This window comes from Thalassophryne amazonica, chromosome 4, assembly GCF_902500255.1.
Source record: "Thalassophryne amazonica chromosome 4, fThaAma1.1, whole genome shotgun sequence".
Classification (NCBI taxonomy): domain Eukaryota; kingdom Metazoa; phylum Chordata; class Actinopteri; order Batrachoidiformes; family Batrachoididae; genus Thalassophryne; species Thalassophryne amazonica.
The window spans coordinates 72,912,309-72,931,857 of NC_047106.1; the positions used below are offsets into that span (position 1 = coordinate 72,912,309).

The 19,549-nt window shown below is 40.4% G+C and overlaps 1 protein-coding gene and 1 long non-coding RNA gene across 4 annotated transcripts in view; one reads left to right on the forward strand and one right to left on the reverse strand.

The window, feature by feature from the left end:
* The window catches only part of veph1 (ventricular zone expressed PH domain-containing 1), a 294,852-nt gene that overhangs the window by 234,671 nt on the left and 40,632 nt on the right, over window positions 1-19,549 (reverse strand). The window lies entirely within an intron of this gene.
* LOC117508365 lies at window positions 1,483-19,244 on the forward strand. Its single transcript, XR_004560067.1, has 3 exons — window positions 1,483-1,493; window positions 3,817-3,820; window positions 19,107-19,244. It is a non-coding gene; the product is annotated as an uncharacterized LOC117508365 (long non-coding RNA).

The window sequence follows — 19,549 nt, forward strand, 5'->3', positions numbered from 1 at the left end:
CTTCTGGGTTATCTGGGTGTCTTTCCTCACTCTTCTCCTTCTTGCAGAGTCACTCAGTTTTTGAGAACTGTCTACTCCACACAGATTCACCATAGAGTGACATACTGTTTGTATGAATTCATAATTGATGTAAATAAAGTCGAAGACATATTCAGTGACTTGGAAATGTTCATGTATCCATCCCCTGACTTGTCTGAAGGAAACTGGCAATAAAACTGATTATTTACAGGTATTATACCAAAGCGTTCCATTACCTATGCAACCCATCATCTTGGCTTTTATATTTTTAATTAATTTATATCAAATTGTAGAGATTTGCTTTGAGTTTGAGTTTAAGGATGATAATTTTACAATTTTGTATAATGAGAAGGCTAAATTACTCTTAATTTAAAATATGTGAAATACCAAGGGGGCGAATACTTTCGCAAGGTACTGTAAATGACAATGAGGCCTTTTGACTCCGCTTGACATTATCGACATATAAGCCAACCTGTGTCAGATTCACACCAAAATCACACAAAAAAAAATCTCACTCAGCTTCACAGTGTGTTTAATATACTACTACTGCTATGATGTATTATGATTTATGGATTCAGTCAGGGGCACAGGTCAGGAAATGGCTAAGGTTTAGAGTGATTTGTGGTATAGATATGGAGACAAAAATGGCATTTGCTCGCTCACTCATTGGTGGCTAATATGAGACACTTTGTCATTATTATGGCAAGGCGCCACTGTGTAACAAATCCATGATATACACAAGAAAGAGTCTGCATACAAAGTCAGTAACGTGGTAGAGGTTGTGGCTGCAGCCACGCTGACAGATGCTGATTTAGATGCTGAGATGAAAGCTGCGGAACACATGCTCAGAGAAGAAGATGTTGCGTGGTATCGGATGACTTCTTGTAAATTTTGCACCTTTTATGATTTTCCAGACTTCAAACAGAAATTTTATGTGGCAAATTTGTAATGACCTTTTGTTGGCCACAATAAAACTACAACAGACATACTAATCAGATAATGAGCAAGGGGCCGAGTGAGCAGTGATCTACACAGGAGTTGAAATCTTTGAAAAAATGTGGAGAACCAACACGGAGGAGAAAGAGGAAGGACAGAGACCAAGTTTCTGAACAACAGAAGCTTCAAAAACACTGCATGTCAAGACTGGGCCTGTTCAGTCATCTCTGTGTCCACCATCCTGTCTGGGAATTGATCAAGAGATGATCATCTTCACCACCAAGGGATTGCCACGATGAAGTTATGTTTGTCCACTTATAGCCTTTAAAAATGGAGGGATTATTTATAAGAATAGCTGTAAATGATGAGTGCAATAATTTTTCAAACCTTATTTATTACAGGGTCCTGGTGCTACCTGTCTTACTGTATGGTTGTGAGACTTGGATAACTGCATGTCTTTGGTACTAGGACTCTTCGGAGGATCCTTGGGTACGTCTGGAGTGACTAGAGAGATTTAGATAAGGAGTATCACTTTCATTGTGAGGGAGCACCACCTTCGAGATTTTGGCCATGTGGCGTGTTTGCCGGTGCATGATCCAGCATAAAGGTGGCTGAGTGTTGGGGACACTCGGATGCCCACGCTTCATCTGGCTGTGGCAGATAGATAGTTATTTTAGAGATTTGGGAATAGACCAGTTGTCTGGCTGGGTGAATACCATCCATGACCCAAGGCGGTTCCATTGTGTCATGGATGCGGCAAAACGCCGCACCAATGCATATTGCCAGTCTGGACTTGACCTGACTTTGAATTAAAGTTAAAGTATACACTAGAAGCACATGTTGACTGTTTCATTTCAACTCCATTGTGGAGATGTACAGAGGCAACATTACAAAATTTGTGTCACTGTCCAAATACAGTATGGCAACAAAACTGCTAACTAATATACAAAGATACTTGTGTGTTTGTTTGTATGCACATGTGTATGTATACACCTTGCCAAATGTAACATCTGTGATCCTTATTTAGTCTGTGCTGCTGATAAATTTAATCTGCTCTAACATTTTACCATAAAGTGTATTAGCTATTTAACATTATGGAGCTGAGGTCTTTGGAATTGTAATGCATCCAGTCTTCCACTTGGGGGCAGTGCATACCATGCATTTGCCACACAGTTGCACCAGTTATTTTATTCCCTCAAAAAACTCAATTATTTCCAATAAGGAAACGTGCATGGATGATTGAAAATACGTTTCACATATGGACTAATTCAGAATTTGTGTTAAAAAAAAAATCAACAAAACTGCAACGTATTAAATAAATACGATTATTGAGTACCTGTGATGTGTTGATTTAAGGTTGTTGCAGGTGGTGCAACATCTACACTCAAATTCTTCATTAATAGTTAGTCCTATGTTTAATTCAGTAATAATTTAGTTGAAAACTATCCAAACTGTAGTTGCAGTAACAAACTGGGTTAGCCAATTATTTATTTAAATCGCTACCTATTTTGGGAGTTAATTAATCATTTTGATTTTTTTTTTTTTTTTTTGAGTTACTTATGAATGTCCAAATTCTCACATTTCAGCTTCTTAAATGTAAATATTTTCTGGTTTATTTCCTCTTCTTTAACAAACTGAATATCTACAAAATAATAATCAGATTATACACCTCTCTGCAGCTTCTCTCCCCCTGCCATCCCCTCATTACCCCATCCCCGTAGAGACGGTGCCTGCTCCCAGACCACCAATAACTAGCAAAAATCTATTTAAGCATAAAAATTCAAAAAGAAAAAATAATATAGCACCTTCAATTGCACCACAGACTAAAACAGTTAAATGTGGTTTATTAAACATTAGGTCTCTTTCTTCTAAGTCCCTGTTGGTAAATGATATAATAATTGATCAACGTATTGATTTATTCTGCCTAACAGAAACTTGGTTACAGCAGGATGAATATGTTAGTTTAATGAGTCAACACCCCCGAGTCACACTAACTGTCAGAATGCTCGTAGCACGGGCCGGGGCGGAGGATTAGCAGCAATCTTCCATTCCAGCTTATTAATTAATCAAAAACCTAGACAGAGCTTTAATTCATTTGAAAGCTTGTCTCTTAGTCTTGTCCATCCAAATTGGAAGTCCCAAAAACCAGTTTATTTGTTATTATCTATCGTCCACCTGGTCGTTACTGTGAGTTTCTCTGTGAATTTTCAGACCTTTTGTCTGACTTAGTGCTTAGCTCAGATAAGATAATTATAGTCCACTAGACAGGCTGCTCCACAGCCTGTCTAGTGGATTTTTATTTTATTTTAGCACTGTTGTCGTGCGTTACCTGTGCTGCTCCACAGCCTGTCTAGTGGATTTTTATTTTATTTTAGCACTGTTGTCGTGCGTTGCCTGTGCTGCTCCACAGCCTGTCCAGTGGATTTTTATTTTATTTTATTTTTAGCACTGTTGTTGTGCGTTACCTGTGCTGCTCCACAGCCTGTCTAGTGTCGGATTCCCTGTTTGGGAATCCGCTAGCTTAGCATAGCTACTAGCTCTTAGCCGTTTTAGCATGGCGGCTTCTCCTGTCTCTCCTGCACTTTTCTGCTCTGGGTGTGAAATGTTTAGTTATTCCTCGGCCTCTTTTAGCAGTAACGGTACTGTAATAAGTGCAGCTTATTCGTAGCTTTGGAGGCCAGGCTGGGCGAATTGGAGGCTCGGCTCCGCACCGTGGAAAATTCTACAGCTAGCCAGGCCCCTGTAGTCGGTGCGGACCAAGGTAGCTTAGCCGCCGTTAGTTCCCCCCTGGCAGACCCCGTGCAGTCGGGAAGGCAGGCTGACTGGGTGACTGTGAGGAGGAAGCGTAGCCCTAAACAGAAGCCCCGTGTACACCGTCAACCCGTTCACATCTCTAACCGTTTTTCCCCACTCGACGATACACTCGCCGAGGATCAAACTCTGGTTATTGGCGACTCTGTTTTGAGAAATGTGAAGTTAGCGACACCAGCAACCATTGTCAATTGTCTTCCGGGGGCCAGAGCAGGCGACATCGAAGGACATTTGAAATTGCTGGCTAAGGCTAAGCGTAAATTTGGTAAAATTGTAATTCACGTCGGCAGTAATGACACTCGGTTACGCCAATCGGAGGTCACTAAAATTAACATTGAATCGGTGTGTAACTTTGCAAAAACAATGTCGGACTCTGTTGTTTTCTCTGGGCCCCTCCCCAATCAGACCGGGAGTGACATGTTTAGCCGCATGTTCTCCTTGAATTGCTGGCTGTCTGAGTGGTGTCCAAAAATGAGGTGGGCTTCATGGATAATTGGCAAAGCTTCTGGGGGAAAACCTGGTCTTGTTAGGAGAGACGGCATCCATCCCACTTTAGAGGGAGCAGCTCTCATTTCTAGAAATCTGGCCAATTTTTTGGGATCCTCCAAACTGTGACTGTCTAGCGTTGGGACCAGGAGGCAGAGCTGTGGTCTTATACACCTCTCTGCAGCTTCTCTCCCCCTGCCATCCCCTCGTTGCCCCATCCCCATAGAGACGGTGCCTGCTCCCAGACCACCAATAACTAGCAAAAATCTATTTAAGCATAAAAATTCAAAAAGAAAAAATAATATAGCACCTTCAATTGCACCACAGACTAAAACAGTTAAATGTGGTCTATTAAACATTAGGTCTCTTTCTTCTAAGTCCCTGTTGGTAAATGATATAATAATTGATCAACGTATTGATTTATTCTGCCTAACAGAAACTTGGTTACAGCAGGATGAATATGTTAGTTTAAATGAGTCAACACCCCCGAGTCACACTAACTGTCAGAATGCTCGTAGCACGGGCCGGGTGCGGAGGATTAGCAGCAATCTTCCATTCCAGCTTATAATTAATCAAAAACCTAGACAGAGCTTTAATTCATTTGAAAGCTTGTATCTTAGTCTTGTCCATCCAAATTGGAAGTCCCAAAAACCAGTTTTATTTGTTATTATCTATCGTCCACCTGGTCGTTACTGTGAGTTTCTCTGTGAATTTTCAGACCTTTTGTCTGACTTAGTGCTTAGCTCAGATAAGATAATTATAGTGGGCGACTTTAACATCCACACAGATGCTGAGAATGACAGCCTCAACACTGCATTTAATCTATTATTAGACTCTATCGGCTTTGCTCAAAAGTAAATGAGTCCACCCACCACTTTAATCATATTTTAGATCTTGTTCTGACTTATGGTATGGAAATAGAAGACTTAACAGTATTCCCTGAAAACTCCCTTTTGTCTGATCATTTTTTAATAACATTTACATTTACCCTGATGGACTACCCTGCAGTGGGGAATAAGTTTCATTACACTAGAAGTCTTTCAGAAAGCGCTGTAACTAGGTTTAAGGATATGATTCCTTCTTTATGTTCTCTAATGTCATATACCAACACAGAGCAGAGTAGCTACCTAACCTCTGTAAGGGAGTTAGAGTATCTTGTCAATAGTTTTACATCCTCATTGAAGACAACTTTGGATGCTGTAGCTCCTCTGAAAAAGAGAGCTTTAAATCAGAAGTGTCTGACTCCGTGGTATAACTCACAAACTCGTAGCTTAAAGCAGATAACCCGTAAGTTGGAGAGGAAATGGCGTCTCACTAATTTAGAAGATCTTCACTTAGCCTGGAAAAAGAGTTTGTTGCTCTATAAGAAAGCCCTTCGTGAAGCTAGGACATCTTTCTACTCATCACTAATTGAAGAAAATAAGAACAACCCCAGGTTTCTTTTCAGCACTGTAGCCAGGCTGACAAAGAGTCAGAGCTCTATTGAGCTGAGTATTCCATTAACTTTAACTAGTAATGACTTCATGACTTTCTTTGCTAACAAAATTTTGACTATTAGAGAAAAAATTACTCATAACCAGCCAAAGATGTATCGTTATCTTTGGCTGCTTTCAGTGATGCCGGTATTTGGTTAGACTCTTTCTCTCCGATTGTTCTGTCTGAGTTATTTTCATTAGTTACTTCATCCAACCATCAACATGCTTATTAGACCCCATTCCTGCCAGGCTGCTCAAGGAAGTCCTACCATTATTTAATGCTTCAATCTTAAATATGATCAATCTATCTTTGTTAGTTGGTTATGTACCACAGGCCTTTAAGGTGGCAGTAATTAAACCATTACTTAAAAAGCCATCACTTGACCCAGCTATCTTAGCTAATTATAGGCCAATCTCCAACCTTCCTTTTCTCTCAAAGATCTTGAGAGGGTAGTTGTAAAACAGCTAACTGATCACCTGCAGAGGAATGGTCTATTTGAAGAGTTTCAGTCAGGTTTTAGAATTCATCATAGTACAGAAACAGCATTAGTGAAGGTTACAAATGATCTTCTTATGGCTTCGGACAGTGGACTTATCTCTGTGCTTGTTCTGTTGGACCTCAGTGCTGCTTTTGATACTGTTGACCATAAAATTTTATTACAGAGATTAGAGCATGTCATAGGTATTAAAGGCATTGCGCTGCGGTGGTTTGAATCATATTTGTCTAATAGATTACAGTTTGTTCATGTAAATGGGGAATCTTCTTCACAGACTAAAGTTAATTATGGAGTTCCACAAGGTTCTGTGCTAGGACCAATTTTATTCACTTTATACATGCTTCCCTTGGGCAGTATTATTAGACGGTATTGCTTAAATTTTCATTGTTACGCAGATGATACCCAGCTTTATCTATCCATGAAGCCAGAGGATACGCACCAATTAGCTAAACTGCAGGATTGTCTTACAGACATAAAGACATGGATGACCTCTAATTTCCTGCTTTTAAACTCAGATAAAACTGAAGTTATTGTACTTGGCCCCACAAATCTTAGAAGCATGGTGTCTAACCAGATCGTTACTCTGGATGGCATTTCCCTGATCTCTGGTAATACTGTGAGAAATCTTGGAGTTATTTTTGATCAGGATATGTCATTCAAAGCGCATATTAAACAAATATGTAGGACTGCCTTTTTGCATTTACGCAATATCTCTAAAATCAGAAAGGTCTTGTCTCAGAGTGATGCTGAAAAACTAATTCATGCATTTGTTTCCTCTAGGCTGGACTATTGTAATTCATTATTATCAGGTTGTCCTAAAAGTTCCCTAAAAAGCCTTCAGTTGGTTCAGAATGCTGCAGCTAGAGTACTGACGGGGACTAGCAGGAGAGAGCATATCTCACCCGTGTTGGCCTCCCTTCATTGGCTTCCTGTTAATGCTAGAATAGAATTTAAAATTCTTCTTCTTACTTATAAGGTTTTGAATAATCAGGTCCCATCTTATCTTAGGGACCTCATAGTACCATATTACCCCATTAGAGCGCTTCGCTCTCAGACTGCGGGCTTACTTGTAGTTCCTAGGGTTTGTAAGAGTAGAATGGGAGGCAGAGCCTTCAGCTTTCAGGCTCCTCTCCTGTGGAACCAGCTCCCAATTCAGATCAGGGAGACAGATACCCTCTCTACTTTTAAGATTAGGCTTAAACTTTCCTTTTCGCTAAGGCTTATAGTTAGGGCTGGATCGGGTGACCCTGGACCATCCCTTGGTTATGTTGCTTTAGACGTAGACTGTGTTTCATAATTATTGTATGGCCTTGCCTTGCAATGTGGAGCGCCTTGGGGCAACTGTTTGTTGTGATTTGGCGCTATACAAGAAAAAAGTTGATTGATTGATTGATATATATATATATATATATATATATATATATATATATATATATATATATATATATATATATATATATATATATATATATATATATATAGTTGCAGCCCAATGAATATGTTTGGATTTTATTTTTGTCTTTGTGTCTCAGGAAGAGGCAATGCTGTGTTTAAGATTTTAGTCCATATTTTTTCCATAAATGCCTTTCCATTTTGGCCACTTCATGGCCTTTATATTTTGGGATTTTTAAACATTTGTAAAATATTGTATGACAAAATATTTGAATGCAAGACTGAAAGTTATTGCAGATATGATTACGATTTGCTCATAAATTAACCAAAGCATAATCAACTACTCCAAAAATAATTAATAGACTAATGAAAAATAATCATTTTTAGATTTACTGATTAATTAAAAAAAAAAGCAATAGATTAATAAAAAAAATTACTGTGAGTTGCAGCCCTAATCAAAACACAATAGAAATAACCTGTACACCAACACCTGTCAGCCCAAAGTGCCATTTACAAATGACTTTTGTGGAATAAACAGGTCATAAATGCAAGGAAATACAATTTACATTTGTATGAAAAATTCCTGATATCCTCATATAAATAAAACCCCAATATCTGAGAAACTGGAACCACCAGCGCACGGCCCTGAGTACAGTTCAATTTCTCAACTCATTACAGAGCGTCTCAATGTACAGTACCTGTTTTAACTGACATCAACCAGCCTACATAAAACCATTCAGTTTTATGTATCATGAACAGTTCATGTAGGTTTGCATGTGCCTAGGTGGTAACCAGTGACTGCACGAATCAGAGCCTGTTTTCCTCCAGTCAGTCCATGTGTCTCTGTGGGACGGGTAAGACAGCATCCTTGCATTCAAGATGACAGCCAGATAAAGAAAGAGGCAAAGAGAGATGAAACAAGAAAAAAAAAAAAAAATCAGTGTTAGAGGGAAGTAGAAAGATTGACGCAGGGGAATTTGTAAAATAAAAAAAGAGGGAAAAGACTGAGACATAAAAACAGCTTTGAGACAGAGAAGTGGCTCCATGATGACAACATCAGAGGGAAATGATGGTTTTAAGCGCATTCGTATCCCACAGGAAAAACCAAAGAAGCGATACTGCAACCCCTGGCAAAAATTATGGAATCACCGGCCTCAGAGGATGTTCATTCAGTTGTTTAATTTTGTAGAAAAAAAGCAGATCACAGACATGACACAAAACTAAAGTCATTTCAAATGGCAACTTTCTGGCTTTAAGAAACACTATAAAAAATCAAGAAAAAAAAGATTGTGGCAGTCAGTAAGGGTTACTTTTTTAGATCAACCAGAGGAAAAAAATATGGAATCACTCAATTCTGAGGAAAAAATTATGGAATCACCCTGTAAATTTTCATCCCCCAAATTAACACCTGCATCAAATCAGATCTGCTCATTGACATTGGCCCTATGCCATGACATTGACCCTATGTGTCTTTTTTGCAAGGAATGTTTTTGCAGTTTTTGCTCTATGGCAAGATGCATTATCATCTTGAAAAATGATTTCATCATCCCCAAACATCCTTTCAATTGTCCAAAATATCAACATAAACTTGTGCATTTATTGATGATGTAATGACAGCCATCTCCACAGTGCCTTTACCTGACATGCAGCCCCATATCATCAATGACTGTGGAAATTTACATGTTCTCTTCAGGCAGTCATCTTTATAAATCTCATTGGAAAGGCACCAAACAAAAGTTCCAGCATCATCACCTTGCCCAATGCAGATTCGAGATTCATCACTGAGTATGACTTTCATCCAGTCATCCACAGTCCACAATTGCTTTTCCTTAGCCCATTGTAACCTTGTTTTTTTCTGTTTAGGTGTTAATGATGCCTTTCGTTTAGCTTTTCTGTATGTAAATCCCATTTCCTTTAGGCGGTTTCTTACAGTTCGGTGACAGATGACTCCAGTTTCCTCCCATTCGTTCCTCGTTTGTTTTGTTGTGCATTTTTCGATTTTTGAGACTTATTGCTTTAAGTTTTCTGTCTTGACGCTTTGATGTCTTCCTTGGTCTACCAGTATGTTTGCCTTTAACAACCTTCCCATGTTGTTTGTATTTGGTCCAGAGTTTAGACACAGCTGACAACATCGTTTGCAACATTGCGTGATGATTTACTCTCTTTTAAGAGTTTAATAATCCTCTCCTTTGTTTCAACTGACATCTCTCGTGTTGGAGCCATGATTCATGTCAGTCCACTTGGTGCAACAGCTCTCCAAGGTGTGATCACTCCTTTTTAGATGCAGACTAACGAGCAGATCTGATATGATGCAGGTGTTAGTTTTGGGGATGAAAATTTACAGGGTGATTCCACAATTTTTTTCCTCAGAATTGAGTGATTCCATATTTTTTTCCTCTGCTTGGTCTAAAAAAGTAACCGTTACTGACTGCCACAATCTTTTTTTCTTGATTTCTTATAGTGTTTCTTAAAGCCAGAAAGTTGCCATTTGAAATTACTTTAGTTTTGTGTCATGTCTGTGATCTGCTTTTTTTCTACAAAATTAAACAACTGAATGAACATCCTCCGAGGCCGGTGATTCCATAATTTTTGCCAGGGGTTGTATTCCTGTTTTAGAAGTAGAATGTTTGTGAAAGTAAAAGATGTCAGATCTGTGAGCTGCTGATGCTGGCTCACAGATCTGATCTGCAAGCTGCCCTTCTAGCGCCTGGTGAGAGAAATCACTCAGGACTTCAAGACCGGCCTCCGTTTTTGGAGCTCCACTGTGATGCTCTGCAGGAGGCCAGTGAGGCTTTACCTGGATGGCAACTTCTGGATCAGCAGCTCGGTGGATTTCTGATAGCGGCGGATCTCTCTCAGTGCCACGGCGCTGGGCCTGTAAGGGTGAGGCTTCTTCACGACGGTAGCCGGAGCGCTCTTCTGGGCGGCTTTGGGAGCCATCTGCTTCCTCTGAACTTTTCCTCTGGTAAATTTACAGGCGGTCTGCTTGGTTCTGGCCATATTTACGCTGTGAAACTGCCGGCCACTTCGTTACATCATCATTAAATTCACTATCCAGTATAACATACAGAACCACTGAACCAACTGCTACACATCGATCACGATAAACAGCTTTATCTCAAGGGTTTAAAGCCTCGTAATGAGCTTTAATTTTCTCTATTTTCTTTCACGCGCCAGCCGCGTGTCATGCCCGGCCCTGATCCAGGCTTTGATCCCTTTATTTTTTTGGATTACCTGTGTCTCTGTTTTGCCTCCCGTCCTGTGTCCACCACCATCCCGCCCATTATCTGGGGTGTGCAGTGTTATGGGGGGTTGTTTTGGCAGCCTCCTGGGTTTGGCTGCCTTTGGGGGGGTTCTGTCATGCCCGGCCTTGATCCAGGCTTTGATCCCTTTATTTTTGCCCCTTTCTTTGCCTCAACTTCTGTCCCCAGCTTTGAGTTATTAGTTGTTTTTTTTATCCTGGTTTATTTTATGTTGTCACTTTTCTTTGTTACTTTTTACTTTGGCCTCTCGCTTAGTTCTGTTCAAGTTTTCTTCAGTTGGTTGTGTTTTCATTTACTGTTAATTAATTTATCACTCGGTTATCTAGTTCCTCTCTTTCATAACATCTGTTGTGCTTTAAGGTCATGTTTGTTTGCTGTTATTGTTTTGTCACTACTTTTCTTATGGTTTGTTTTACCACCTTGTTTTCTTAAGTCAGTTTCTGTTTTAGTATTTATCTCTACTTATTCTCATGTAGTTTTCATTAGGTTATCACTTGTTTATTGGGTCACCAGTTATGCTTCCTTATCGGGTTTTGCTTTCTGTTAATTATTTGGTCTTTGATTATGTGTTCTGCCTCAGTTCATAGTTCCCTGTAGTTCTTCACATCATTGCACCTGCCCCATGTCTCTCACCTTGTTTCTGTCTGCGCTGTTTCATCTCACTCACACTCCCTACACTGGCCCAAGTATCTTTGCTCCTTACATCACTCTCTTGCACATTGTTTGATTTTTGTCTACTAACCATGCCCCCTTTTTGGAATCTTCCCTCCACACCTGCATCTTATTACCTAATCAGTCTGCACATGCACATTGTTCACAGCACCTGTTATTTAAGCCCTCACAGTCTCACAGCTCACCGCCTATGTAACCTGAAGTATCTACACATCCACTGACACATCCGGTACAGTAGGTGGTGGTATGGACCTAAGGTGATGTTGCCACCTGCCAATCAAAGGTGGGAAGAAGAAGAAGAACAGCTCACCACCAGATTGTTGTCCTAGTACACTCTCCAGCCTTTATTCACAGCCCTGTTTTTGTCTAGCTGTGTACCGTATTTTTGCTCTGTTTTTGACTGAGCCTTTTGCCTCATCTCTGATGCCTGTGTTTGCTTATGTCTCTAAACCCTGCCTGACCATGACTGCGTGTATGCCTAGCCCAATTTGTACCTCTGCTCCGCTGAATGATAACCTGTGCACCGAACCTAAGCCTGTAATAAAGACAACAACTTCTTTTACACCAAAGCCTGATCTGGGAATCTGCATTGCGGGTCCTGCCGCCATGGAAACCTGGCAACCGTCTGGCCTGACACCGCGTAGTAATCCACGATGGAGACGGTAAGTAATCGGTCACGTGATTGAAAATCCTCTATACGTTTTTCTATTTCTGTTTAACACTTCTTTTGGTTTTTAAGTGTATCTACTCTGAATCTGATTTAACTACAGTCCTGTTGTGAATCGCTACCGGTTAGCTTTCACTACTGGTTAGCTAGGTCAACTTCCCCCCTCCGCCGTTTCTGTTATTAGCCTACTGTTTTTACCAGTCTAATACTTCTGTTAGTTTTTCAGTGTAACCACTGTGAATTTTAGGTCATTATTTTACTCATGTGTAAATATTAGGAGTGGTGAGTATTTTCGCTAGCGATTAGCTTGCGTTAGCTAGGTCGAAGCCCCCCCCAATTTCGTTAATACTTCTGTTAGTTTTTCAGTGTAACTGCTGTGAATTTTAGCTCATTACTGTACTGTTTTAAATCGTAGGAGTGGTTTACTCTTAGGAGTCCCCCCCCCCCCCCCGTTTCTTTTATTACTGTTCCTACCAGTCTAATACTTCTGTTACTTTTTTCAGTGTAACTGCTGTGAATTTTAGCTCATTAATTTACTCCTGTGTGAACCTTAGGGGTGGTTAGCATATTTTCTGGTGCACAAAGTACACTACTTTACACTTTACGTAAATCCTGCGTGATGCTAGAAGATCAGGTGACACTTTTAGAGAGCCGTGTCTTTAAGGTAGAACAGCATCTCAGCTCAGTGGAGATAGATGTTACAGGCACTCCAGACGAGGTTTGTGTTGGGCCGGCTAGCGTGCCCATTTGCATCAGCCTAGAAACACTGGCTTTCGGACTGTGGTTACACGGAGGAGGTCACTTAGGGCTTGGTGCCCAGTTGTTGTACCCCGATCACACTTGCCACTGTGAACTGTGAATCCATTTTCTCTCCAGGCCGAAATGCCGGGCTTTAGTGATAGGGGATTCTAACACCTGCAAAGTCAGGTTACAGATGCTGGCTGACGTTAAATGTATTCCTGAGGCCAGAGCTCCTGACACTGCCTCCCATCTTAGGGTGCTGATGCTGCAGAAGGGTAGACAGACAAAGGAAAATAACACGAGATACAGTCACAGTTATTCACGTCAGCGCCAAAGATGTCAGGATGAAGCACTCAAAGGTCACAAAAATGGCCATTGATGGGGAATTTCCAAGATACTTATCAATTATAAATGTCTTTGATTCTGTCTTATATATATATGTGTGTGATCATTGTATGTGTGTGAAAGTAATTATTCACTGACCGGTTAAAGTAATCATTAAACTGCTCACACAGGAAGATGAACTTTTGCTCACATGGAGAGTGTAGACTATGTTTTTGCTAAGACCATGTTTTTGCTAAGCACAGACGTACATTTTAATTAACAGTCCAGCCTTGAGCAGAGAGCGATGGGACCTGCACACTAGCTCAGGGATGAATGCTGTTTTCTTCATGTTATGAGAAGACCCATGAGACTTGAGGCTTAAAGCCATAACAATTTTCATTTCAATGTCAGAACAGACTTTGAGTCGCCACTTTGTTTTGTATATTGTCTCTTCCATATGTCTGTATGCAAGTTTATTTTAATAAATACAGGAGGGAAGTGGGCGGGGCCCTTCAGAGCTGACGAGATGGTCGGTGACGAGGGTCACGTTCGTTTGCTCTCTCCTGATTCAGGAAAAGAAATTCAGTGTCTCCTGCATGATTATTTTCTGTTTTAACTAAGTTGTTCTCTTTTTCAGTTTCAACTCTGACATTTCATGGTCCTTCGAACCGGATGCCAATAGACCGGGAAGTTGTCAACCTGTGACGGAGGACCCCATGACAGACCGTGGCAGTGACCAGGACCAGATTCTGCAGACCCTTTTCTGGGGGGTGGACTCCTCCCTGACGGGTCGGCGCTTACTGGGATGAAGGCATTCGAAGTTCAGCTGCAGAGTTTGATCATGGGTGAGACCTGTTTTTGTTACGTGCACGTGTGTGGCATGTGGCTGGGAGTCAACGCAAGAAAAAACCCCATAATGTCTTTTGGTTCGTCTCTTGCCTAAAACACTGCAAGGTGTGAGGTAAAAGTCAGGCTGTAAAGCATTAAATTCTACTTTCTGAGAGAGAAAGGGAAAAATCAGGTGGCACAGCGGTTACAGACCATTTGTCACGGAGCCGTGCGCTCGCGCTGCATTCCCGCTGTGTCAGACACCTGATGCAGGCTGTCAGCTCCATGTTGAGCCAACAGCGATTTACAATTGGGAACAAAAACAAGCAAGAGACAACTAAGACCACTTTCGGGTCCGGTAAAAGCACGTAAAACTGTACAGTGTTGGGTCGATGAAACCTTCATGGGCGGGCCGTAAAATTCTGGGATAAATTGTTCCCTTAATATTATCCACAGGAAATATTAAAAAAGCGGTTGGAGCAGAAACGTGATAACAGCAGAGATAAAACGTGGTAACAGTTGAAGTGCAGTGGTGTGAATGTGTTTACATGAATGTGTATAGTAGTGTTCAGAATAATAGTAGTGCTATGTGACTAAAAAGATTAATCCAGGTTTTGAGTATATTTCTTATTGTTACATGGGAAACAAGGTACCAGTAGATTCAGTAGATTCTCACAAATCCAAGACCAAGCATTCATGATAGGCACATGCTTAAGGGTATGAAATTGGGCTATTAGAAAAAAAAAAAAAGTAGAAAAGGGGGTGTTCACAATAATAGTAGTGTGGCATTCAGTCAGTGAGTTTGTCAATTTTGTGGAACAAACAGGTGTGAATCAGGTGTCCCCTATTTAAGGATGAAGCCAGCACCTGTTGAACATGCTTTTCTCTCTGAAAGCCTGAGGAAAATGGGACATTCAAGACATTGTTCAGAAGAACAGCGTAATTTGATTAAAAAGTTGATTGGATAGGGGAAAAAGCAGGTGCAAAAAATTATAGGCTGTTTATCTACAATGATCTCCAATGCTTTAAAATGGACAAAAAAAACAGAGACGCGTGGAAGAAAACGGAAAACAACCATCAAAATGGATAGAAGAATAACCAGAATGGCAAAGGCTCACCCATTGATCAGCTCCAGGATGATCAAAGACAGTCTGGAGTTACCTGTAAGTGCTGTGACAGTTAGAAGACGCCTGTGTGAAGCTAATTTATTTGCAAGAATCCCCCGCAAAGTCCCTCTGATAAATAAGACGTGCAGAAGAGGTTACAGTTTGCCAAAGAACACATCAACTGGTCTAAAGAGAAATGGAGGAATATTTTGTAGACTGATGAGAGTAAAATTGTTCTTTTTGGGTCCAAGAGCCGCAGACAGTTTGTGAGACGACCCCCAAACTCTGAATTCAAGCCACAGTTCACAGTGAAGACAGTGAAGCATGGTGGCGCAAGCATCATGATATGGGCATGTTTCTCCTACTATGGTGTTGGGCCTATATATCGCATACCAGGTATTATGGATCAGTTTGGATATGTCAAAATACTTGAAGAGGTCATGTTGCCTTATGCTGAAGAGGACATGCCCTTGAAATGGGTGTTTCAACAAGACAATGACCCCAAGCACACTAGTAAACAAGCAAAATCTTGGTTCCAAACCAACAAAATTAATGCCTCGCAGATGTGAAGAAATCATGAAAAACTGTGGTTATACAACTAAATACTAGTTTAGTGATTCACAGGATTGCTAAAAATGCAGTTTGAACATAATAGTTTTGAGTTTGTTGCATCAACAGCAGATGCTACTATTATTGTGAACACCCCCTTTTCTACTTTTTTTTACTATTAGCCCTATTTCATAGCCTTAAGAGTGTGCATATCATGAATGCTTGGTCTTGTTGGATTTGTGAGAATCTACTGGTACCTTGTTTCCCATATAACAATAAGAAATATACTCAAAACCTGGATTAATCTTTTTAGTCACACAGCACTACTATTAATCTGAACACTACTGTATATCTGAGAGTGTGAACAACTGAATCGCGGGTGGCCTGACATCTGTCTAACCAACAGACCTAAACAAAGCCACCGACTGCGAAGTAAGTTGTAAGCGCTCTATACGCACCACACCTGTTTGCAATGCTACGAGTCTGGAAAGAAGCCTTAAGCAAGGTCACCCACCTCTCAGAGGTCGAAGTGGTGACACTTTTCAGGCTGATCGGCGACCAAACAGTGAAAAAAGAACAACAACCTGTTCGGTAGATCTCCCTATGAGATAACCCCCCTGAACGGCTAAAATGGGCAACTGTTGTTGTTCTCACAGCAAACATGACACACAGCCACAGTCAAATGATTTTAGGTACATGGAGACAAAAGATCCAGCATCACCTGAACACTTAAAAATGTGGCGACTGTCAGTTAATTTCTCGGGTAAATTATAAACTCCACAACAAAATCATTTGATACCATAAACGAGAACACCAGTGATTTTACAAAAAGGCCCAGAGAGATGTGGAGTGGAAAATACACCAGATTATGCTTTTGTTCCAGACACAGCTGTTTTTAAACCTGCCGGAGCAGTCATAATGGTGTGTGAGGAAGAAGTGTATTTTGCAGGAAAGGGCAAAGGTCAGCGCCGCAGAGCGGCCAGAGGCAAAGCCCATGGGCGTGAAATAAAGAGGAAATTGTCATGTTGGAAGTGTGGGAAAAATGGACACTTTACGCGTGAATGTACACACATTCACGAGGAGAGGATTATACTTGTTTTAATCAAATTTTCCTTACTTTTTTATTCTGTTGTCACTATATAGATGGATTGTGTATATTTATTGTGAATTGTTTTAGATAATACTGTCAAGGTCACAGTTGCTGGCACTCCACAATTTTAAAGTGTGGAGTTAAGATACTGAGAAACAAATGCACATTAATCAATTTTGTATGTGTATATGTGTGTGAGTTAGTGTCCAGGGACAAAGATAGAGTATTTAAGGGAAAATTCTGAAATAGATCTGTTGATGAAATAAATTTTTTTCAGCTTGTTAAGATGATAACTCAAAAACAATAAATACTATTGCCTTCCTACTTGCATATCGAATGATCATATACGAACGAGTAAGTGGGATGAAGTGGTTAGAATATGGTTGATTTTTGCACACTGGATAAAGTGTAAAAGTTGGTTAGTTCCACCTACTTAACAGATTTCAAGTAAAGCTAATCAAGATTATACAATGTTAGACTAGTTAATGATTGGATTTATTGTTGTGGATATTTTTGTGTGGTGTTGGTTTGAAATTTGTGTGGGTTGGATCTTTTCTGTCTGGGGAAAAAAAATTCAGACTGATTGCTTCAATTGAACATTGCAGTATTTGGCCAATCTTGCCTCAGAAATCATGAATGAGCTACTGTGGAACTGACCAATTAGATCAATGTGTTCCAGCGGGTATTCATACTCGTCTGGAAACAGGCTCATCTAGGCAATAAAGACTTTGGGTTATAAAACATTTCTATGAATCAGTTCCCCAGTATACATATTAAATACTGCTAAAAGGTTAAAAATTGTTAATTGACTGGTCAACTAATTATTTTTTGATGGCACATAACAGACAGATGGAAGCAGGACTTGTGGTAGATTCTCTGAGGACTATTAAAAACTGATTGTGAGACTGTGAATTAACACCTGGTTCTTGACCTCCAGGCCCCAAATAGCCTGGTAGAAGGTTTGCAGGAAAAGTCTCCTATCAGGGCACTGTAATTAATGGTTCCTTTGAGTTCTACGTGTATACATGTGTGTATAATATGTTGAGTGTAATGGGACACAGGTCATTTTGGACCTGTGGATGTTTTTTTTTTGGTTTTTATTTGAGAAGAGTTGGTTTATTTAGCTTGTTTGTTATGCTTGTAGCAGTTGTGGGGTTCTGTTCTTGGTCTAGGGTGCTGGAGGAGGAGCGTGTATATGTACAAATGCTGAGGGAAGGGCTAAATATTCACCTCCCCCCTCCTCCTCCTCTCCCTGCCACTCCACACCCCCACAACTGCTTGAGAAATTGAGAAACATTGCAGCGGAATTTTGTTGTGCTCTATCTAACACATGAAACACAGGGGTTTTACATGTAATTGATACTATTATTTTAAAAGTGTTTGTTACTGTTAAATTTAGAGAGATATTGTTTATTTGACGTAATCAATTCCAGCAACAATGTTGTTTTGCATTACGTTACATTAACTTTACCAAGTAAATGCAACATTTAATTTTTTGGAGCGTGGTTTGTTTTGGAAACAAAGTATGGTTAAAACACTCCAGCCAGAGAGCAGAGCAGAGGGTTGTATGATATGTGGACAGTAAAACAGGGTTGACAATGGTGTTTATAGTGCTCCTGTTGGAAGCATTAATATTGGTGAGGGTGAACTGACAACAATGTAGAGGCAACAAATAGTAATAACTCAATATTGTGATCCTCCTGTGTTTTGATTGTGACAATATGAACTTTCATGAGATGCTATTAGCCCCCGCTGAACATCAAACAAGCAGCTGCAGGCTTTCGTAAAGAACCGATGAAGCGTTTATTAAACATTTGATGTATGCCTTGTTCAATTTTTCATTTATGTCTATTTTATTATTGGTGTTTCAGTCAACAGATCTATTCAGAGCTAAATTACTGAAGAACCGACATTAATCAATTCTTATCACTCATTCAATCAATCACTTTTTGTGATTCTTGTGAGAACCATCCTGAAGGTACCAACGTTTCAGGCTATGCTGTCGTCTTGGCCGACACAACGTCTTCATCGTTAAATTTTTACCAAATTGTGTGTCAGCCCAGGCTGCAGAGCTCATAGCCTTGACCGAGGCCTGTAGTTTAATGAAGGGAAAGAGAGTGACCATATACACTGATAGTCAGTATGCTTTTACGACAGTCCATGTTTTTGCCCAATACTACTCCTTGCACTATTCCACTGGACTCCCTCTCATTCACACACGTGTACTCAGTTTTGCTCCTACTGTACTGAGTTCTCTCTAGAGCATACCTCCACCTTTACAGGTTAGACTCAACCTGTTCTCTACTCTCACTACAGATCACAATGTCATCTGCAAACATCATAGTCCATGGAGACTCCTGTCTGATCTCGTCCATCAACCTGTCCATCACCATTGCGAAAAAGAAAGGACTCAGAGCTGATCCTTGGTGTAATCCCACCTTCACGCTGAACGAGTCTGTTATTCCTGTGCATCTCACCACTGTCGCATTAGTCCTCCACTATCCTCACATACTTCTCTGCCACTCCAGACGTCCTCACAGAATACCACAACTCTTCTCTTGGCACCCTGTCATAAGCTTTCTCTAAATCCACAAACACACAATATCACTCCTTCTGGCCTTCTCTGTACTTCTCCATCAGTATTCTCAGAGCAAACACTGCATCTGTAGTGCTCTTTCTCGGCATGAAACCATA